Below are 21,581 nucleotides of genomic sequence, written 5' to 3'. Positions count from 1 at the left end.
AAATACGAAAAAAGGGATGAAACATGGTGAGGTAATTGGATTGGTTTATTGACACGAAATATAACTTTAGAAAAAACTTTATAAAATGGTTGTGACACCTACCATATTAAGTAGAAGAAAATGAAAAAGTTCCGCAGGGCGAAATAAAAAACCCTTAAAATCTTGGCAGGTATTACATATATAAATAAATTAGCGGTATCCAACAGATGATGTTCTGGGTCACCCTGGTCCACATTTTGGTCGCGATCTGGAAAAAGCCTTCACATATACAACTACCACCACTCCATTTTAAAACTCTCATTAATACCTTTAATTTGATACCCATATCGTACAAACACATTCTAGAGTCACCCCTGGTCCACCTTTATGGCGGTATTTCGAAACGGCGTCCACCTATAGAACTAAGGCCCAATCCCTTTTAAAATACTCATTAACACCTTTCTTTTGATACCCATATTGTGCAAACAAATTCTAGGGTCACCCCTGGTCTACCTTTATGGCGATATCTCGAAACGGCGTCCACTTATGGAACTAAGGATTACTCCCTTTTAAAATACTCATTAACACCTTTCTTTTAATACCTATATTGTACAAACAAATTCTAGGGTCACCACTGGTCCACCTTTATGGCGGTATCTCGAAACGGCGTCCACCCATGGAACTAAGGATTACTCCCTTTTAAAATACTCATTAACACCTTTCATTTGATACCCATATCGTACAAACGCATTCTAGAGTCAACCCTGATCCACCTTTATGGCTATATCCCTAAATGGCGTCCACCTATAGAACTATGGCCCACTCCCTCATAAAATACTCTTTAACACCTTTCATTTAATACCCATATCGTACAAACGCATTCTAGAGTCACCCCTGGTCCACCTTTATAGCGATATCTCGAAAAGGCGACCACCTATACAACAACCACCACTCCCTTTTAAAACCCTCATTAATACCTTTAATTTGATACCCATATCGTACAAACACATTCTAGAGTCACCCCTGGTCCACCTTTATGGCGATATTTCGAAACGGCGTCCACCTATAGAACTAAGGCCCACTCCCTTTTAAAATACTTATTAACACCATTCGTTTGATGCCCATATTGTACAAACAAATTCTAGGGTATCCCCTGGTCCACCTTTGTGGCGATATCTCGAAACGGCGTCCATCTATGGAACTAAGGATTACTCCCTTTTAAAATACTCATTAATACCTTTAATTTGATACCCATATTGTACAAACATATTCTAGGGTCACCCCTGGTCCACCTTTATGGTGATATCTCGAAACTGCGTCCATCTATGGAACTAAGGATTACTCCCTTTTAAAATACTCATTAACACCTTTCATTTGATACCCATATCGTACAAACGCATTCTAGAGTCACCCCTGGTCCACCTTTATGGCGATATCTCGAAAAGGCGACCACCTATACAACTACCACCACTCCCTTTTAAACCCCTCATTAATACCTTTAATTTGATACCCATATCGTACAAACAAATTCTAGGGTCACACCTGGTACACCTTTATGGCGATATCTCGAAACGGTGTCCACCTCTGGAACTAAGCATCACTCCCTTTTAAAATACTCATTAACACCTTTCTTTTGATACCCATATTATACAAACAAATTCTAGGGTCACCACTGGTCCACCTTTATGGTGATATCTCGAAACGGCGTCCACCTATGGAACTAAGGATTACTCCCTTTTAAAATACTCATTAACATCTTTCGTTTGATACCCATATTGTACAAACGCATTCTAGGGTCACACCTGGTCCACCTTTATGGCGATATCTCGAAACGGCGTCCACCTGTGGAACTAAGCATCACTCCCTTTTAAAATACTCATTAACACCTTTCTTTTGATACCAATATTGTACAAACAAATTCTAGGGTCACACCTGGTCCACCTTTGTGGCGATATCTCGAAACGGCGTCTACCTGTGGAACTAAGGATTACTCCCTTTTAAAATAATCATTAACACCCTTCTTTTGATACCCATATTATACAAACAAATTCTAGGGTCACCTCTGGTCCACCTTTATGGCGATATCTCGAAACGGCGTCCACCTATGGAACTAAGGATTACTCCGTTTTAAAATACTCATTAGCACCTTTCATTTGATACCCAAATCGTACAAACGCATTCTAGAGTCACCCCTGGTCCACCTTTATGGCGATATCCCGAAAAGGCGACCACCTATACAACTACCACCACTCCCTTTTAAAACCCTCCTTAATACCTTTAATTTGATACGCATATCGTACAAACAAATTCTAGGGTCGCCCCTGGTCCACCTTTATGGCGATATCTCGAAACGGCGTCCACCTATGGAACTAAGGATTACTCCCTTTTAAAATACTCATTAACACCTTTCTTTTGATACCCATATTGTACAAACAAAATCTAGGGTCACCCCTGGTCCACCTTTATGGCGGTATCTCGAAACGGCGTCCACCTATGGAACTAAGTATATATCCCTTTTAAAATACTCATTAACATCTTTCATTTGATACCCATATCGTACAAACGCATTCTAGAGTCAACCCTGATCCACCTTTATGGCTATATCCCTAAATAGCGTCCACCTATAGAACTATGGCCCACTCCCTCATAAAATACTCTTTAAGACCTTTCATTTGATATCCATATTGTACAAACAAATTCTAGAGTCAACCCTGATCCACCTATATGGCGATATCCCTAAATGGCGTCCACCTATAGAACTATGGCCCACTCCTTCATAAAATACTCTTTAATGCCTTTCATTTGATACACATGTCATACAAACACATTCCAGGGTTTCCCTCGGTTCATTTTCCTACATGGTTATTTTCCCTTATGTTGTCACCATAGCTCTCAACTGAGTATGTAATGTTCGGTTACACCCGAACTTAACCTTCCTTACTTGTTTTTTTTTGTGATATGCGCTGGATAGGTTCAGTACAAATATAATAGTTTTGTAATACAGATATTTGGCAAGCGAGCATGGATTATGTTGGAGCAAAATACTCAAAAACAAAAAGTACAACGTTAATCTGTTTTGTAAAAGCACAAGTCTTGCCCAAACCCACCCAGAATCTGTCTTTTTAATAATTAATTATAAACTCTTCATACCAACACCATGTCCAGTATATATACACAGCGTCAAGGTCGATGGTATTTTGGTGGTATTGCTAGCGCTGGCGCTGCTTGTTGTACACATCCACTAGATTTAGTTAAAATTACGTTACAGACAGCAAGGCAAATTATCTGTTTTACAGTTGATTGCAAAAGTGGTACGAGAACAAGGTGTCCTAGCCTTGTACAATGGCTTATCTGCATCCATCCTACGTCAGATGACGTACTCGATGACTCGTTTCGGCATATATGAAGCAGGCAAGAAACAAATCAATACCGATACATTCCTTGGTAAAATCACCTTAGCTGGTTTAGCAGGCGGTATTGTTGGCACACCAGCTGATATGGTGAAGGTTCGTATGCAAAATGATGTTAAATTACCACCCGAGCAACGCAGGAACTATAAAAATGCTTTTGATGGTTTAATCAAAGTTTATCGGCATGAAGGTTTTCTGGTGCTACAACAGCCACTGGAAGGGGTGATCTAATGACAATTGGCCAAATTGCAGTTTACGATCAGATCAATGATCCGGCTCGAGTACTTTTTAATTTTTAAAACCCAGTTAAACTTCGTCTCTCGTTATTAACATAATACGCAAAATCGGGTAATGGGACTGCAGCACGCGATGCCTTGTTTGTTGGGGGAGCCCATCGACATAACCGACATTCGTTCAGTACTTCATCATGCCTTACGTAGTCGTGGAAACCGATAACCGAGTTCGAGTCGTCGAACCGCGATTGCTTCAATGGTGGCTACCAGCAAATTGATTCCGCCACTCGAAAAGGTAGGTTTTGCGAAAATCCATTAGCTAAAACCATAGTAAATGCAAAAAAAAATTTTTTATTTTTTTTTTTTTACTTACTACTTAGGCTGACGCTTTGGCATACGGGTTCTCTTTACGTAAAGAGCGACAGCGACACTTTTGAGCACTTAATCACGTTTTGCTATGTCGGCAAAACGCTCATAACCGTTAACAATGTTGGTGGGATGTTGAGAGCGGCTTTAATACGTCAATAGAAAAGCGATGTTGTAGATTGTGCGGCCTTTCTCATGGAGAACAGAACCGATTTCTCTTTAGAGCAAGCATATATCCTGGACAGGGGGACTCAGGGTGAGTATTATATGAAAAAATTTCTGGCTCCTAAAACACGAAACTTTATGCATGTAACCCAGAGCAATGATTTTCTTGGAATTTGGCCCCCAAAATTTTCAAAGCTGAAAGAGGCAATCTGTAGGTACGGTGCGAGAAACGTTGGCTAACGGCTAACTCAATGTGCATACATTACCGTGTTGAAACTTGGCCTTAAATTATTTAGCTCGGCATAGCTACACATCGTCTCGCCGCTGCTATTTAAGCTGGTGCAACGCTTTGTAACTATATCCGGTGTGACACGGTTTTGCTTCCCCAATGAATCAGCCTTATATTTGGCGCCTTTGCGTTCCTGCCCTTGTTATATGACTAGATACGAATGCTCACGAAAGAGAAGGTGGATGTCCGCCCTTTTGAGATGTATAGTGATTTATATCGCTCACCACATCTTACCAGATGACATATTCGGTGTATTATTTAATGTTTTATTTTATTTTTGTCTTTTCAATGCTGATAGCTCAGGCATTGTTTTTTAATGACATTTTTGCGCGAATCGCTGTGCTGGTCCAGTTGCTGTGGAGCGATGAATTTTAAATTAGGTTTCGGATGTGTATAGGTATCCGTACTTTTTATACAATTACTTGTGTTCATCCACACTAATAGATCATGGTATAGTTAGTAAATTCATCATAAAATTAAGAAATATTCGAAGCTATTATGCAGTTCGGTACTTGTCAGCTATTCGTAAACTGAATGCTTTTTATACTAAATTTTGTTGGCCTCGTGCCTTTGGCCGAGGGCGTATAGGTTCTGTGGCAGATATTAGATCTGCGGTAGGGTTCTGTTGGCCTCGTTCGGGGTGAGCGAGAGCTGGGTTAAGCGGGTTGTTGGCCTCGTTTGGGGTGAACGAAAGCTGGGTTAAGCGGGTTGTTGGCCTCGTTCGGGTTGGACGAGAGCTGGGTTAAGCGGGTTGTTGGCCTCGTTTGGGGTGAACGAAAGCTGGGTTAAGCGGGTTGTTATAACGGGTGGGAGTTACAAGTCTCCCTCACCCTCACTGGAGGGTGGTAGTAGGACCAATTTCGTGATTGGTCTGGTGGTTTGTCCCCTTGCCGTATCCAGTTCGACGACTCGAACTCGGCTATCGGGGCCATAATGAAGATTGGCCATCCGACCTAGTCTCCATTCGTTGGGGGGCAGATTATCCTCCTTAATGACGACTAGGTCTCCCTGTTTAAGGTTTGATTGTGGATGCTTCCACTTAACGCGCTTCTGCAATTCGGTGAGATACTCGGTTTTAAACCGTTTGCAGAAGGTTTGATACAGCGCCTTAAGTTTTTCCCATCGATTGACGAGTGATGCGCGATTCTCGCTGACGTCGATCTCCGGTGGAGCTAACAGGTGCCCTCCCACGAGGAAATGGCCTGGAGTAAGTGGCTCCAAGTTGGACGGCTCGTTGGAGGAGGGGCTTAACGGTCGAGAATTGAGACAGGACTCGATTCGACAAAGTAGTGTGCTGAACTCTTCAAGGGTAAATTTGTGATCCAAAGCGATCTTCTTGAAGTGGTTCTTGAAGCTCTTGACCACTGCCTCCCATAGTCCGCCCATGTGAGGAGCTCCTGGTTGTATGAAATGCCATGTCAGGTTTTGGTGACAGTACTTGGATAGAGTTCGGTTGCGAGCATCCGCCAGGAAGGCTTTGAGTTCTGAGCGGAGAGCTCTGGAGGCTCCCACAAAGTTGGTTCCGTTGTCGGAGTAGATGTTCTTTGGACATCCTCGCCGGGCAACAAACCTATCGAACGCTGCCAGGAATGCGGCAGTACTGAGGTCACTAGTGGCTTCCAAGTGAATCGCCTTGCTTGCAAAGCAAACAAAGAGGCAGACGTAACCCTTTGACATGCGGCATCCTCTTCCACTATAAGATTTGATGTCAAATGGTCCGGCAAAATCTACCCCCGCATTGGTGAAAGCCCGGGAAAAGGTGATTCGTTCTGAGGGTAGATCTCCCATAAGTTGGGTTTGGGTCCGTTTGCGGAATATTGTGCACGTTTTGCAATTGTGTATGACCGATCGGATCATATTTTTGACCCTAGGGATCCAATATTGTTTGCGTAGGCGACGAAACATAAGTTGGTTCTCCCCATGCAGGGTGTCTTTATGGATGAACTGGACAAGAAGTCGTGTGAGCCGGCAGTCATACGGCAGAATGATCGGGTGCCGTTCACTGTAGGGAAGATCCTTGGCCCCTGAAAGACGACCGCCCACCCTCAATATGCCCTTTTCATCGACAAGGGGGGTGAGAGGGAGGATTTCACTCTTTGAACCGATGAGCTTCCCAGAATTTAAGCTCGAAAGTTCCTCCGAATAGTGCCTCCGTTGGTAGAAAGGTATTAACTGACTTGTCGGGGCCTGGATTTCATCGGGTGAAATGAAGGGCGATGCCGCTTTAAAGGAAGATTTTGTCTTAGGATTGGTTCTTTCGATAAATCTTCGAACATAAGATATGACCCTCAAGGCCCTGGATAAATTGGAAAACCGTTCGAGGATGTCGTCTTTATCTCTTATTTTTGAAGTTTTATGAACCTGCACCCGTTTCTCCTCTATGTTAGTCCGATAGTCCTTTTCTCGTATTGGCCATTCTGTCTTATCTTCTTGTAACCAAGAAGGTCCCTGCCACCACAAAGAGTTATTGACTAACTCCTTCGCTGATAGTCCTCGGCCAGCCAGGTCTGCAGGATTGGATGCGGATTCTACGTGGTGCCAGGATTTGTTTCCTACCTTTTCTACTATTTTCGTTACTCGATGAGCGACAAAGGTTGACCCAGAACAAGGGGGTTTTCTTATCCACGCCAAAACAATCGTGGAGTCTGTCCATAGGTATAGATTGAAATTTTCTAAATGCAGATTTTCACGCACTGATTCGATGGTTTCGGCTAGCAACACTGCACCGCATAGCTCTAATCGGGGTAAGGAAACTGTTTTAACGGGTGCTACTCTTGTTTTTGCTATTAATAAGTTAACGTAGACCTCATCCTTTATCTTTGCTCGTAAAAAGACTGTCGCGGCGTAAGCTTTTTCCGAGGCGTCGCAAAAGCCGTGTATTTCAACGTCGTTGGTTGGCGTAAAATACACCCAACGTGGGATACGAATTCCGTTAATGGAGGGGTATTCCTGCATAAAATTATGCCATCGGTCTAGGGTTCCTGCCGACACTGGTTCGTCCCAGTCAGTCCCCTCTAGCCAAATGTCTTGCATAATGATTTTTGCAACAATGACGACTGGGGCGAGCCAACCTAGAGGATCGAAAAGTTTAGCGATTGCAGAAAGTATTGTCCTTTTCGTTAACATATCCCGATTTTCAATTGGTTTTGCCGTGAAGTAAAACTAATCCGCATGCGCGTTCCATCGAATACCTAGGGTCTTGACCGCACTCGTTTCCTCGAATTCCAAAAAGTCTTCGTTGAGCAGATGAGGTTTGGGTATTCCTTTAAGTATTCTTGAGCAATTTGACGTCCATTTGCGGAGGGAAAAACCAGCGGACTGTAATGCATCTGTGATTTCATCGCGAGCTTTGAGTGTGGATTCGATGCTATGTCCCCCGGCTAGAACGTCATCGACGTACATACCTGTCCGTAAGATATCTGCGGCAATGGGTAATGAAGTTTCAACGTCGCCTGCTAGTTGGTGCAGTATCCTTATCGCCAGATAAGGAGCACAATTGACTCCAAAGGTGACTGTCTTTAATTCGTAGACGCTGATTGGGTCACTAGGATTGTTGCGAAAAGCTATTCTCTGGAATTGTGTTTGGTTTGGCTTTACCCATATCTGCCGGTACATCTTTTCGATGTCGCTATTAAAAACATATTTAAAGAATCTCCATGGAAGGAGTAGAATCGTTCAGTCGGGCTGAAGCACTGGGCCTGTATAAAGTACGTCATTTAGGCTTGTGCCATTGGCTGTGGGACACGAAGCGTTGAACGCCACACGAACTTTGGTCGTGGTGCTTTCCTCTTTTATAACCGCATGATGGGGTAAGAAGTAGCAATCGGTCACGTGGGGTGGTATGATTTTTGGAACTTTTGACATATGTCCCAATGTCTCATATTCCGCTAGTACCCTATTGTACTCTGTCTTTAGGGCCGGTGTCTTGGCTAGGCGCGTCTCATTCCGGTAGAATTGGGAGCAGACGCCGTTTAGGGAAGGCCCTAAGGAGATGTTGTTGGGAAAATCCTGTTTAAAAGGAAGGGCGACAGTATATTTGCCATCGGAATTTCTTTCTGTTGTAAGTCTGAAAAGTTCCTCGCAATAGGCATTATCTTCGTTAAGTGCCCTTTTCTTAGGTACGTTTTCAAGTTCCCAGAAAGCGGTTAGTTGCTTGTCTAGGCTGATTTCAGTAAAAAAGGATACCCGTGTATTAGTTGGGTGAGGTACTTCTGCACGACCAGTTAGAATCCAACCGAAGACGGTTTCTTGGGCGAGAAGCGTATTTAGAACGTTCTTCCTTATACCGGTCAGTATTATCTGGGGATAAATGTCGCCTCCAAGTACGAGGTCGACTGGTTCATTAATGAAGAACCTCTTATTCGCCAGAATCAGATCAGGAAACGCTTGTCGAGTCGTTGCGCTAACTTGGCAAGTCGGAAGGTCCCCTGTTAATTGGGGCAGGACTAAGACCACTGTATCGATGCTCACTAAGGGGTCTGTGAGCGAACCTAACGTAATCACACATGATTCCTTTACCTGTGCAGATGGGGTATTATTTATTCCTGACACTTGCACATGCAGACGTTTGGATGGAAGGTTTATTCGCTTTTTTAGTCTTTCTGTTATGAAAGAGCATTCGGACCCAGAGTCTATCAGCGCTCTGGCGAAAAATTTCACTCCATTATAGTGTATATTAACACGTGCTGTTCCTAATAACACCCCTTTAGTGGTGTTAGCATGACACGAAGAGACGTTATTAGCATTATCTTGTCTTTTTTCAGACGCCATCCTTGCCCTAGCCTGCTGTGAGGTTGAAGGTGTGTTGTCGGGGGCGTTTTGAGTCCACCTTTGAGGAGTTGTCTTTGATTGTGCTGTCGGAAGATGGAGCAAGGTGTTGTGCCTCGCATGGCACGTGCTGCAATTGAATTGGCTAGTGCATCGTGTCACGGTGTGTCCACCCGACAGACAATTCAGACAGTAACTATTGTTTTTGATAAATTCAATTTTTCCTGACGTGGACAACCTACGGAATTTTTGGCAATTTCGTAATTTGTGCTCTGTACTGTTGCACATCTTACAGGCTGATTTGGGTACGCTGGCTTGGTAAACCCCAAGTTTCGTAGAATTTTCCCGAGAGTTTGAATTTTGACTTTTGGGTGCTTTTGTGGTTTTGTTACCCCTAAGATCAGAAACCGTCTCTAATGTCTGGAAGCGATTGGACAGGAATTTGTCCATATCCTCCCATTTTGGGATATCTGTTTTTCGTTCTACGGTCTGTTCCCAAAGAGCCAACGTAGATTCAGGGAGTTTTGTGGAGCATAGGTAGGTTATAATTGCATCCCAATTTGTGATGTCAATATTATGACATTGTAATGCAGAAATACAATTGTTTATCTCCCGTTGCAATTTTTTGATGGAGGTTCCACACTCCTGTTCGACTGCCGTCAGATTAAATAAAAGTTTTAATTGTGTGTTGACGAGGATACGTTTATTTTCGTACCTGTCCCTTAGATTTTTCCAGGCTAAAGGCTGGCCAGGAAAGGTAGTCGCCTTTAAATACATCGGTGTCACAAGGCGGCAGCCGCATTTTATGTCCACGGCGCGAAGAGTCGTCATCCTTTGCTTCATCTTTCGCCGGCTGTGGGGTGATAGCTTCGGCTTCAGCCGCCACAGCAGACATGCATTGCAGGTAGCATGCAAAGCAACTTTTATTCTTCTTTCTTAATGAGCTGAGCTCGTCTTTGGACAGTTCAGAATTGCTGAGAAGACTTTCATATGTGGACTTGGTCTTCTTCCATAGTGCCCTTAGCTCCTCCTGCAGTAGTGCAAGGGTGTGCTTGTTCCGGGATTCGGCCGGGGTGGAGTTGAAATCTTGTTCAAACTCGGCTATGGAATCAGCCAATCTAATATAAGCCTCCATTGATTTTATTAATTTGAATATTTTGTTTCTTTGAAGGTGTCGAGCTTGAAGGCAAAAGACTTAGTGGCGTTGGTGTATATTCAACCGCAGCAAAAATTATAAGAGTGTTTTGTTTTTTTTTTTTGTACGTAGCCCAGCTATCAATCCTGCTGTGATTGTGCTGTGTGAGTAAAATCTAAAAAACACACGGATTTGAACTCTGATCGGATTGTATGTGTTAACACAGAAAGCAATCTGATGTGAATTTAGTGATAAGAAAAAATTTGAATCAGATGTAAATCTTGACGTGAATGTAATGTGTGGCCAGTGATATGAACCACTTATAGAGATCGTCACGAGGATTATGTAAGCCACAGATAGAAATCCTGACGAGGATTTAATGTGTATACAGTGATATGGAAATAAACACAGATAGAAATCCTGACGAGGATTTAGTGTGTATAAAGTGATATAAATGTAGTGATATGCAGCACAGATAGAAATCCTGAAAGGTTCTAGTGTGTGCAAAGTGATATTAAGCACGGATAGAAGTCCTGAAAGGATTTAATGTGTCTACAGTGATGTGCAATGCAGAGAAGAGAATCGTCTGCAAATATTTAATGTGTCTTAACAGGTGTGTGAGGTCTAAGGCCGAGCTTCTCTTCCAATTTGCGTCGTGCTCCTCTTGATTTTTCCCTACAAATTGGCCGGACGGGACCTACATGTTTTATGCTTTAGAGAAGCTCGGCCTTAGATCTCTTCGGAGGTTATCGCGCCTTACATTTATTTATTTTTTTTTATTTAACAGGTGTGTTGGACACAGATAGAAATATTTTCCAAAAAAAAATTTGGCGTGTTTAAAAAAAATTAAAACGCAGATGGTAATCCCAATGTGGATATAGTATAAAATGTGAACCACAGATAGAAATCCCAACGAGGATTTAATGTGTATGCAAAAAGTGAGATGTGAACGCTGATGAATATCCTCGAGTAGCCAACCATTTAGGGACAGCTCGCGTTTGAGTCTTGACGCGACATCAACGCTAATAATTATTTCTGGAAATTTTCATTTTTTTGTTTTGGGTTCTCCCATCACGTTGATTTTGTTGAATTATTATTTCGTAAAAACATTCTGACCCTTTCTTTAATTATTTTATCAATCTTAAAGATTGTATTGAAATCTCCCATTAGCTCTTCCACCGTTAAGTCTACGCTACTAAACACGTTGAAAGGCTTGGAAATGTTACGGTCTTAAATTTCGAAGTTATTTCTTTATAGTTCACGAAACAGTCTAAACTAAGTTGGAGTTTAGAAGAAAACTTAACTTTTCCCAATAAAAATAATAATGGAAACGGATTTAAGGAAGATACCTATTTTGCTTATTTTTTCCATTGTTATTTTTTTTTTTGGTTTTGATAAAAGGAAGCTCATGATACAAACCAGAGCGCGCCTTCTTGTTTAGGTCTATATTTTCGCGATTATATATGTATTCTGATTTTTGTTCACGTGCTAACGCTCGGGTGTGTTGGATCTCATGGATCCGAGTTGTGATACCCTTTGGATCGCGCGCAATGTGCTTACTGCGTACGAAAAAGGCATCGAGTGGCACCCTTGTTTCGTTCATTCAAAATGACATTCATTCATGGAAATGAGGATAGATACATTTTGAATGATTTTCACTATGAAGAAAAAACTTGTGTGATGGGTAAGTATGCAGGTATCGTTCCTTTTTTATAATTTTATAAATTGACTAATTTTTTATTCTTTTGTTTCGTTTCAGCTCATTACTTCTTTAAAAAACATGGCTTACGTCTAAAGACACCCAAACTGAAAGAAGTCCATATAAATTGGCAATTGGAACAACAGAAAATGAAAAACTGCAACAGCAGCACCACCATCACCAATCCTTGTATAACGCACTTGATCCCACTGCTGATCCAATTTCAGCAGTAAAGACTGATGACACTTATGAACCTTTGAATGCTGCTGGTGCTGCTGTTGCTTGTGCACCGGTAACCAATACACCTGTAGATTCGTTATATTATGTGCTACAAGCAGTCATAGAAGGTATGAGTGCGAAAAGCCGCACAAAAGTTTGATCTTTCAAAAACTGTTCTTGGGCGAAGAGTACGCAAACATCCACAATATGAAAACGATACGTGAAAATCGGGTACTTACAATGGCCTATGAGAAGTTGTTTTTTTTTTTTGTGATATGCGCTGGATAGGTTCAGTACAAATATAATAGTTTTGTAATACAGATATTTGGCAAGCGAGCATGGATTATGTTGGAGCAAAATACTCAACAACAAAAAGTACAACGTTAATCTGTTTTGTAAAGCACAAGTCTTGCCCAAGCCCACCCAGAATCTGTCTTTTTAATAATTAATTATAAACCCTTCATACCAACACCATGTCCAGTATAAATACACAGCGTCAAGGTCGATGGTATTTTGGTGGTATTGCTAGCGCTGGCGCTGCTTGTTGTAAACATCCACTAGATTTAGTTAAAATTACGTTACAGAAAGCAAGGCAAATTATCTGTTTTACAGTTGATTGCAAAAGTGGTACGAGAACAAGGTGTCCTAGCCTTGTACAATGGCTTATCTGCATCCATCCTACGTCAGATGACGTACTCGATGACTCGTTTCGGCATATATGAAGCAGGCAAGAAACAAATCAATACCGATACATTCCTTGGTAAAATCACCTTAGCTGGTTTAGCAGGCGGTATTGTTGGCACACCAGCTGATATGGTGAAGGTTCGTATGCAAAATGATGTTAAATTACCACCCGAGCAACGCAGGAACTATAAAAATGCTTTTGATGGTTTAATCAAAGTTTATCGGCATGAAGGTTTTGCGCGTTTATTTTCTGGTGCTACAACAGCCACTGGAAGGGGTGTTCTATTGACAATTGGCCAAATTGCATTTTACGATCAGATCAAGAAGGAGAAGGAGAATTAAGGAGAATTAATTACAGCACACTTTACTATGCACTTGGCAAATTCACATGTAGGAAAATTAGTTATCTCAAATATTAATTATAATGAGAATCGCAACTTAGAAAAAAATGAAAAATGGTTGGTTTGGATAACTCACCTTGGGCTAGCTGCTGGCTCGTAAACGTTCCAAAATAGAAAAGAAATATTTAAAAACGAAAAAGGTCCGCACCACCTGCCGATAGCCAACTTTCGTCGAGTTTTTCCCCTTTGAAGTTAGCGCTCGGCAGGGGTGGGCCGTTACCGGTAAATAATAATATTGCCAAAAAATGTGCATTAGGGTGGTAGCGAATATTAAGGCTGGTGGCCTAAACACTTTGGTTTGAAAAGCACCAAGTCTTTTTGTAGGGTTTTCCGTCGACTGGCGCGACGTGTTTGATTTTTGCACTTTAGAAGTGGCATTCCCTGTAAAACCAGACACGGTTTCAAGTGTCTGGAAACGATTTGACAAGAATTTGTCCATATCCTCCCACTTGGATATGTCCGTCTTGTGGTCAATGCTCTGCTCCCATAGAGCCAACGTATTTTCAGGTAATTTTGTCGAACATAAATAGGTAATAATCGCATCCCAATTTGAAACATCGATCTGATGTGTTTTTAAAGATGCCAAGCAATTATTTATGTCGCGCTGTAAGGCTTTGATAGAGCTGCCGCACTCGATATCTATCTTTTTTAGATTAAACAAAATTTGTAGTTGTGAGTTTACGAGAATCCGCTTATTCTCGTATCACTCACATAGGTTTTTCCAGGCTGTTTCGAAGCCTTCATTTGTCAAGGGACATTTCTTGACGATGTCCTTTGCCTAACCTTGAGTTTTCTGATTGAGGTGGAACAACTTTTCTACCGGGCTTAGGCGACTTTTGTTTTTGTATATGGCCGTGAACAGGTCACGAAACGTTGGCCAAGATAGGTAGTCGCCCTTGAATACCTCAGTATCACAAGCTGGCAGGTGGATACTATGTTCGCGCGCGCGTTCTCCCTCAGCTTTGACTGCCATATCTTTTTCCTCCTTCAATTTAGTTTGAATTTCAGCCATGTTCGACATGCATCTCAGGAATACGGCATATGCCGCTTTATGCTTGATCTTGACCGCTGCAATTTTCTTAGCATCGAGCGTGTCAGAGTCAAGCAATTCCTCGAGGGCGGTCTCGGCTTTTTCCCACTTAGCTTGCAACTCTTTTTGCTGTATTGCAAGAGTGTGTATAGTGTGCAGAGCCGCATTTATGTCATTAAAATCGGCCTCGAATTCGATTATTCGATCGGCAAATCTAATATATGATTCCATGTTCATGGATTAAAGTGGAAAGCGAATTAATCAAGGGGTATAAAACTTGAAAACCTGAGCGAATCACCCAACCAACAACTATTAAAATTACGCAGAATTGATTATTACTTTTAATTTGTTTATTTTTGTCTGACTTTGCAGATTATTTGTGCCGTAAAACAGGGAGCAGGGGGAAGCAACACCAATGTGTTTTGTGTAAATAAAGGGGGCCACTCGCCACTTCCAAGTTAAATCGTATTGTATAATAAGTGCGCGCGCTGGTATGAACTCGACGAAAAGTGTAAAAACGTGTAATAAATCTTGTGCGAAAATTTATTAAGAAACTAGTGAAATTAAAGTGATGCAAATAGAAAATTTAAATCGAGTGGCGTGAAATTTTATGTGAAAGTGAGGTTATGTGTACCTCTTCCTTGTGCTGTGTCCGGAGAGCCTTTCCGCTGGTGGGGGGACTGGCCAGATAGTCACAAGGAATTAAAAACGTTAATGTTACGCGTTTGGACTTCTCCTTCTTTTCGTCACTAATTTTTTACACTTTTCGCAATTAATACCAAATCACTACGCGTGTGGCACTGAGAATATTTCTTTTTTTTTACTCGGTTTTATTTATTTTTTATAACCAGAAAAAAAAATTGTGGCAAGAAATATTGCACTTACTCAGGTATTTTTTGGTGACTTGTATAATGGTGATGATGTGATGATGTGGTAAGATAACTCGGTGTTGCAGTGGCTTCCGCTCGCTGTCGATTGCTCAGTGTTTGACGGTGGTTTTAAATAATAGCCGTTCTTAAACTTATTGTGTTATCGCTGTTGATTGTGGCAAAAACTCTCCATATAACTTTTTATGTGAGGAATTTGAAATTTGTGCGGTCAGCTACGGTCGTATTTTGTGGACTGTAATTTAGGTGCTGTATATTCCTTTCTCGGGGAGATAGGACCAAATGTTCGGCCGGTGCGCGTCTAATCCTGGAGAGGTGGGCGCACCGGGTCGATCTCAGTGGGAATAAGCGGGTTGGAACAAAATAAGAGAATACGAGATTTCTCGTTATAATAGATATGATTTATTGGGTAAATGTGAAATTAGCAAAGGTTACAATATTACCTGAATAAACGCAAACAATTACGGCAGAGATCGCTGGCGGCAGATGTGAACAGGTTGGCTGTTAGAATCCAAGGGGCCGGTTGTATAGCAAGCTACAACCGTTCACCCGCAAAATCCTCCGTTTTGGAGGGGAAAGGCACCCACACATCAACCCCGACATGCATATGCATGAGTGCTGACAAAAAACACACATACACGTACATGTACATGCATGCACATGCATGTGGCGGTGATGGTGTGGGTGGTTACAAATTAATTCGAGTATCGAGTATCGATTCGCAGGGTTGCATTGGGGGGATAGCAGACAGATGCGGAAAAATTTAGGCATCCTGCAATGTCCGCCTAACAAAGAATCCTCAGTATAAATTGTCATTAGTTTTTGTCTTTGTAGTGTTATAAAATTTTGTTACCGCTAGTTTTAAAATTCGTAATTGAAAATTTGTTGAAAAATATATAATTTTTTGGCCATTCTAACTGCTTAATATGACTGCCGGCTGCTTTTGCAAGCCTCGAAAATAACTCATCTAAATTTGTTTTTCCGTTAGCATTCACAAAATTAAGTAGGTTTAGTTTTTTTTTTTTTAATGCGCATAAATCTGTATATTGGAGATCTCATTATTTTTATTTAATTGTATAGTCGACTTTATTCGCGGTATCTTTTCTGAAACATCGTATGAAAATTTGTCATAAACTTGTACTTTAGGCGTTTCGCAAAATGTATTAGTTAAATTATCGTCTTTATTTTGTAATTCCTTTTGTTTAGTTTGTGATCGCGTTTGGACTGCTAAAACATGCTTTGTAGATTCTTTTATTTCGTCTATTCTAATGCGTGAAAGAGCATCAGCCACAAATTGGTAAATCGTTCACCATGCTTTTGGCTCAATATAGCACCACAGCCACTCTTAGAAGCATCTACTGTAATTATAAATTCTTTTGTGAAGTCAGGGTATTGTAGCAGTTGAGGATACATTAATGCAAGTTTTAGCTTTTCGAAAGCGTTTTCGCACGCTTCATCCCAAACAAATTCAACTTTTTTCCGATTTAGACGATTTGAAGGCGCTGCCAGAGACGCAAAATTGGGTATAAATCGCCTGTAGTAATTTGCAAACGCGACAAATCGCCTAACCGCATCTTTGTCTTTTGGCTTAGTATACCTTTTAATAGCTTCTATTTTCGAATCATCTGGCAGAAAACCTTTTGACGTGCATTTATGGCCTAGAAAAGTTACTTCGGAACGAAGGAAATTACATTTGTTGGGATTTAATTTTAGATTAAACTTTCTAAAGGTTTCGAAAACTTTTTCTAAATTTTTAAGGTGGTGTGTCGATGACGATAACTTCGTCAATATACATAAAAGCCTGATTTGGCGAAATGCCTGAAAATGCTATTGACATCATACGAAAAAGAGTTTGGAGCTATATTTAACCCGAAAGGTAAAACTTTCCAACGAAACGCTCCTCGATCTGTACTGAAGGGAGTTACGTCTCTGGGTTTAGGCTGAAGGGATATTTGGTGAAAACCAGAAAAAAGATCTAAAGTTGAAAAGTATTTGGTTCTGCCAATATTGTCGAGTATGTCATCTACGCGTGCTAGTGGAAATTTCTCGGCTATAAGCTTTTTAATGACTGCTGGAAATCTACGCACATACGATACGACTTTTTGCCTGTTGGATCTTTTTTCGGTACCAAAATTAGAGGACTGTTAAATAAAATAAAATAAATGTAAGGCGCGATAACCTCTGAAGAGATCTAAGGCCGAGCTTCTCTTCCAATTTGCGTCGTGCTCCTATTTTTTTTCCTACAAATTGGCGGGATGGGGCTTACTTGTTTTATGCCGACTCCGAACGGCATCTGCAAGGCTAATGAGTTCTCACTTAGAGCTTTTCATGGCAGAAATACACTCGGAGTGCTTGCCAAACACTGCCGAGGGGCGACCCCGCTTAGAAAAATTTTCGTCTAATTTAAAAACTTGTTTCTAAAGTTTTTGATGTTGGTTTTTCCAGGGCGTGAACCCAGGATCTTCGGTATGGTAGGCGGAGCACGCTACCATCACACCACGCGGCCGCTAGGACTGTTGTAATTTGAAAAACTAGGTTAGATTAAATCATTCTGTAATAGGTTTTCGAATTGTTTATTTATTTCTTCTCATTGTGTGTATGGAAAACGGTAATTTTTAATATAGACAGGAGTTTTGTCAGTTAATCTAAGTTTTTGTTCGTAGAAATTATTAAGCTTCATTAAGTCGATTTTTAATGCAAAAATATCAGAATATTGCAAACTTAATACAAGTAATTTCTTTTTAGCATAAAAAGGCATTTGTTTTGCTAAAATTGATTTAAGCTCTTCTATGCGTTTTGAACCGATAGGTGTATCATTTATGCGATAGACATCGACGTTTTTTATGTCTTCAGTTTGAATATTGAAATCTTTAACGTATTTGACCTCGTCGGTGGAGTTAATAACTTTTATAATTTGGTTTTTTGTATCAATGATACATTTTGCTATGAAAACACCATTGCAAAGCTCATGAGAATCTACAAAAACAAGAGTATTCGTTGAAGTGCTATGCAAAATTGAAATATTTACCTTTTCTGTGTCTTGTCCGAATGTAATTGTGTCATTGGCATAATTGATTATGCATTTGTTCGTTTTTAGAAAGTCTTTCCCTATTATACCGTCCGAAGGAATATTGAAGTTGTGATTGACAACGTGAAGAGTCAGAGGAAAAAATGTATTTGATGCGATTATACTTGTATTAACTTTTCCTAGTGTTGTTGTTGTTACGCCTGTTATATTTATTACTTTACTATCGTCTACTATTACATCGTTTGCCAAACTAGAAATTTTTATTAATGAAATGTCTGCCTTTGAATCTACTAGAAAAGAACATATTTTATGAGAATAGCTACAAGCGACTTCGACGAAATCGGAAAAATTGAAATTACTGTTGCCTCTGGAATTTCCGCGGAAATTACTATACTCATCGGACGTGAGCGAAACGCTAACACTTGCCGCTCTTTAACTTCCTGCTCTCGCTCTATAATCATTTTCGCTGCAACCTCCTTTGAATAATTGAAGGTTGTTGACGCAAGGATTGAATTCACCATATCTGACCTACTATTTAATCTACAAACGCTAATGGTTTGCTCAACCGCCATCTCATGGGGTTTTACCTGCGTCATACCTTCAATGATTAGAGAGCCCTCTAACGAGTCAGAAAGCTCTTCTACCTGAATTCTGAAAAGTTGTTATTGGTTACTCTTAAGGCTGCAATTTTACCAGCGACAACTTTCGAGTTTTCTGGCCTAATTTTACTACATACCGCTTCTTTAATTTGGCTGACTGATTCTATATGCGTTGGTAAGGCTTCGCGAGCTTTGCCTTCGAGCTTTGATTTTATGAAAGCGATAAAAGTAGTGGCTAACGTTTCATCGGAGAACATTTCTATTAGGTTGAGTTTATCAATAAATGCGGCAAGTGATTACGGATCGCCGCAGTAATTTTCTCGCATAATCGAGGCACAACTATTAATAAATGATTTATTTTGCTCAGCTGTTGCCATTTTTGGATTGCTAATGTTTAAATTGGGACTAACCTTTAAATTAAAATTTGAATCAGAGTCTGAATTAGAATAAGAAGTTGGAATTTGTGATGAATTGGTTGGAGTGCCAAATCCTAAAAACTCTTCAAGCAAGGAATATCTAGGCTTAGGAGATTTTATTGTGGCAACTGAAGAATTAGAAGAATTATCGGAATCTGGCATGTATAGGGCAGTGAGGCGAAAAATTTAACTAAGGCTGAATTTTAGAAAAAAGATATGTGGAATCTAATTTGTATGGAAAGGTATTATATTATACCAGTATTTGTTGAAAAAAATTATTTTAATTAGCTGTATGTATTTCTGAAAGCTTTTAGCTTTTATAATTATACAATTGATTAGCGAATACTTATTGAAAACAACTTTAGTTAGTGAGTTTCATTGAAATGCAAAAGTTAGTGATTAGTTAATAAGGAGAATTTTCAAAACTATTTACTTTAGGTTCTTGTTATTCGCAAATCCAAACCCAATGATTGGAATTAGCTGAAAAATATTCATGCAAAACGGGAAATGGGAATTCAGATTCACATGCAATTTAAAAGATGTTGAATATTTTTTATGAATATATTTATTGAAATTTAAGAAGTAAACTTTTTATTTCTACAAAAAATTGTAATTTGAAACGTATGGCAAAAATTATAATTTTGATTGAATTTTATTATTTAAATTCAAAAATTAGAGAATGGCAAATGTATTTGTTTAGGCTTTAAACCGACGCACTGCTTTAATCAAAATTATATGGTTTTATTTTTATAGATACGGGCGCACCGCATCTTTTCAAACTTGTAATGTAAATATCCTCGGATGCGCCTCTTTGATTTCTGTCAACAGTACCAACAGTTTCGTGGTGTTGAGCTGTTGAGAAATCATGATCAATCTTTAAAAGTTTTGTCAATTCAGAGAATAATTCGTTTTTATAATCCGTTCCTAAATCGGATCTAATAGCTTTAATTGTACCATATGTTAATATAAAGTTTAACAAGTAAGGAAGGTTAAGTTCGGGTGTAACCGAACATTACATACTCACTTGAGAGCTATGGTGACAACATAAGGGAAAATAACAATGTAGGAAAATGAACCGAAGGTAATCCTGGAATGTGTTTGTATGACATGTGTATCAAATGAAAGGTATTAAAGAGTATTTTATGAGTAAGTGGGCCATAGTTCTATAGGTGGACGCCATTTAGGGATATCGCCATAAAGGTGGATCAGGGTTGACTCTAGAATTTGTTTGTACGATATGGGTATCGAATGAAAGGTGTTAATGAGTATTTTAAAAGAGAGTGATCCTTAGTTCCATAGCTGGACGCCGTTTCGAGATATCGCCATAAAGGTGGACCAGGGGTGACCCTAGAATTTGTTTGTACGATATGGGTATCAAATGAAACGGATTAATGAACATTTTAAAAGGGAGTGGACCTTAGATCTATAGGTGGACGCCTTTTCGAGATACCGCCATAAAGGTGGACCAGGGGTGACTCTAGAATGCGTTTGTACAATATGGGTATCAAAAGAAAGCTGTTAATGAGTATTTCAAAAGGGCGTGGGGTTTAGTTCTATAGGTGGACTCCTTTTCGAGATATCGCCATTAAGGTGGACCAGGGGTGATTCTAGAATGTGTTTGTACGATATGGTTATCAAATTAAAGGTATTAATGAGGGTTTTAAAAGGGAGTGGTGGTAGTTTTATAGGTGGTCGCCTTTTCGAGATATCGGCATAAAGGTGGACCAGGGGTGACTCTAGAATGCGTTTGTACAATATGGGTATCAAACGAAAGGTGCTAATGAGTATTTTAAAAGGGCGTGGGTCTTAGTTCTATAGGTGGACGCCTTTTTGAGATATCGCCAAAAAGGTGGACCAGGGGTGACTCTAGAATGTGTTTGTACGATATGGGTATCAAATTAAAAGTATTAATGAGGGTTTTAAAAGGGAGTGGTGGTAGTTGCATAGGTGGTCGCTTTTCGAGATATCGGCATAAAGGTGGACCAGGGGTGACTCTAGGATGCGTTTGTACAATATGGGTATCAAGCGAAAGGTGTTAATGAGTATTTTAAAAGGGCGTGGGGCTTAGTTCTATAGGTCGACGCCTTTTCGAGATATCGCCATAAGGTTGGACCAGGGGTGACTCTAGAATGTGTTTGTACGATATGGGTATCAAATTAAAGTTATAAATGAGGGTTTTAATAGGGACTGGTGGTAGTTGTATAGGTGGTAGCCTTTTCGGGATATCGGCATAAAGGTGGACCAGGGGTGACTCTAGAATGCGTTTGTACAATA

General features: G+C 40.3%; 2 pseudogenes; both read left to right on the top strand.

The window, feature by feature from the left end:
• The first annotated feature begins 3,748 nt into the window (after positions 1 to 3,748).
• The window catches only part of LOC137234243 (DNA polymerase iota-like), a 96,057-nt pseudogene continuing 78,224 nt past the window's right edge, over positions 3,749 to 21,581 (top strand).
• Positions 12,736 to 13,288, top strand: LOC137235310 (mitochondrial dicarboxylate carrier-like; annotated as a pseudogene).

Source organism: Eurosta solidaginis, chromosome X (assembly GCF_040869045.1).
Source record: "Eurosta solidaginis isolate ZX-2024a chromosome X, ASM4086904v1, whole genome shotgun sequence".
NCBI classification, from domain to species: domain Eukaryota; kingdom Metazoa; phylum Arthropoda; class Insecta; order Diptera; family Tephritidae; genus Eurosta; species Eurosta solidaginis.
Note: the sequence above shows the minus strand (reverse complement) of the source record. Positions and strands in the feature narration are given on the sequence as shown.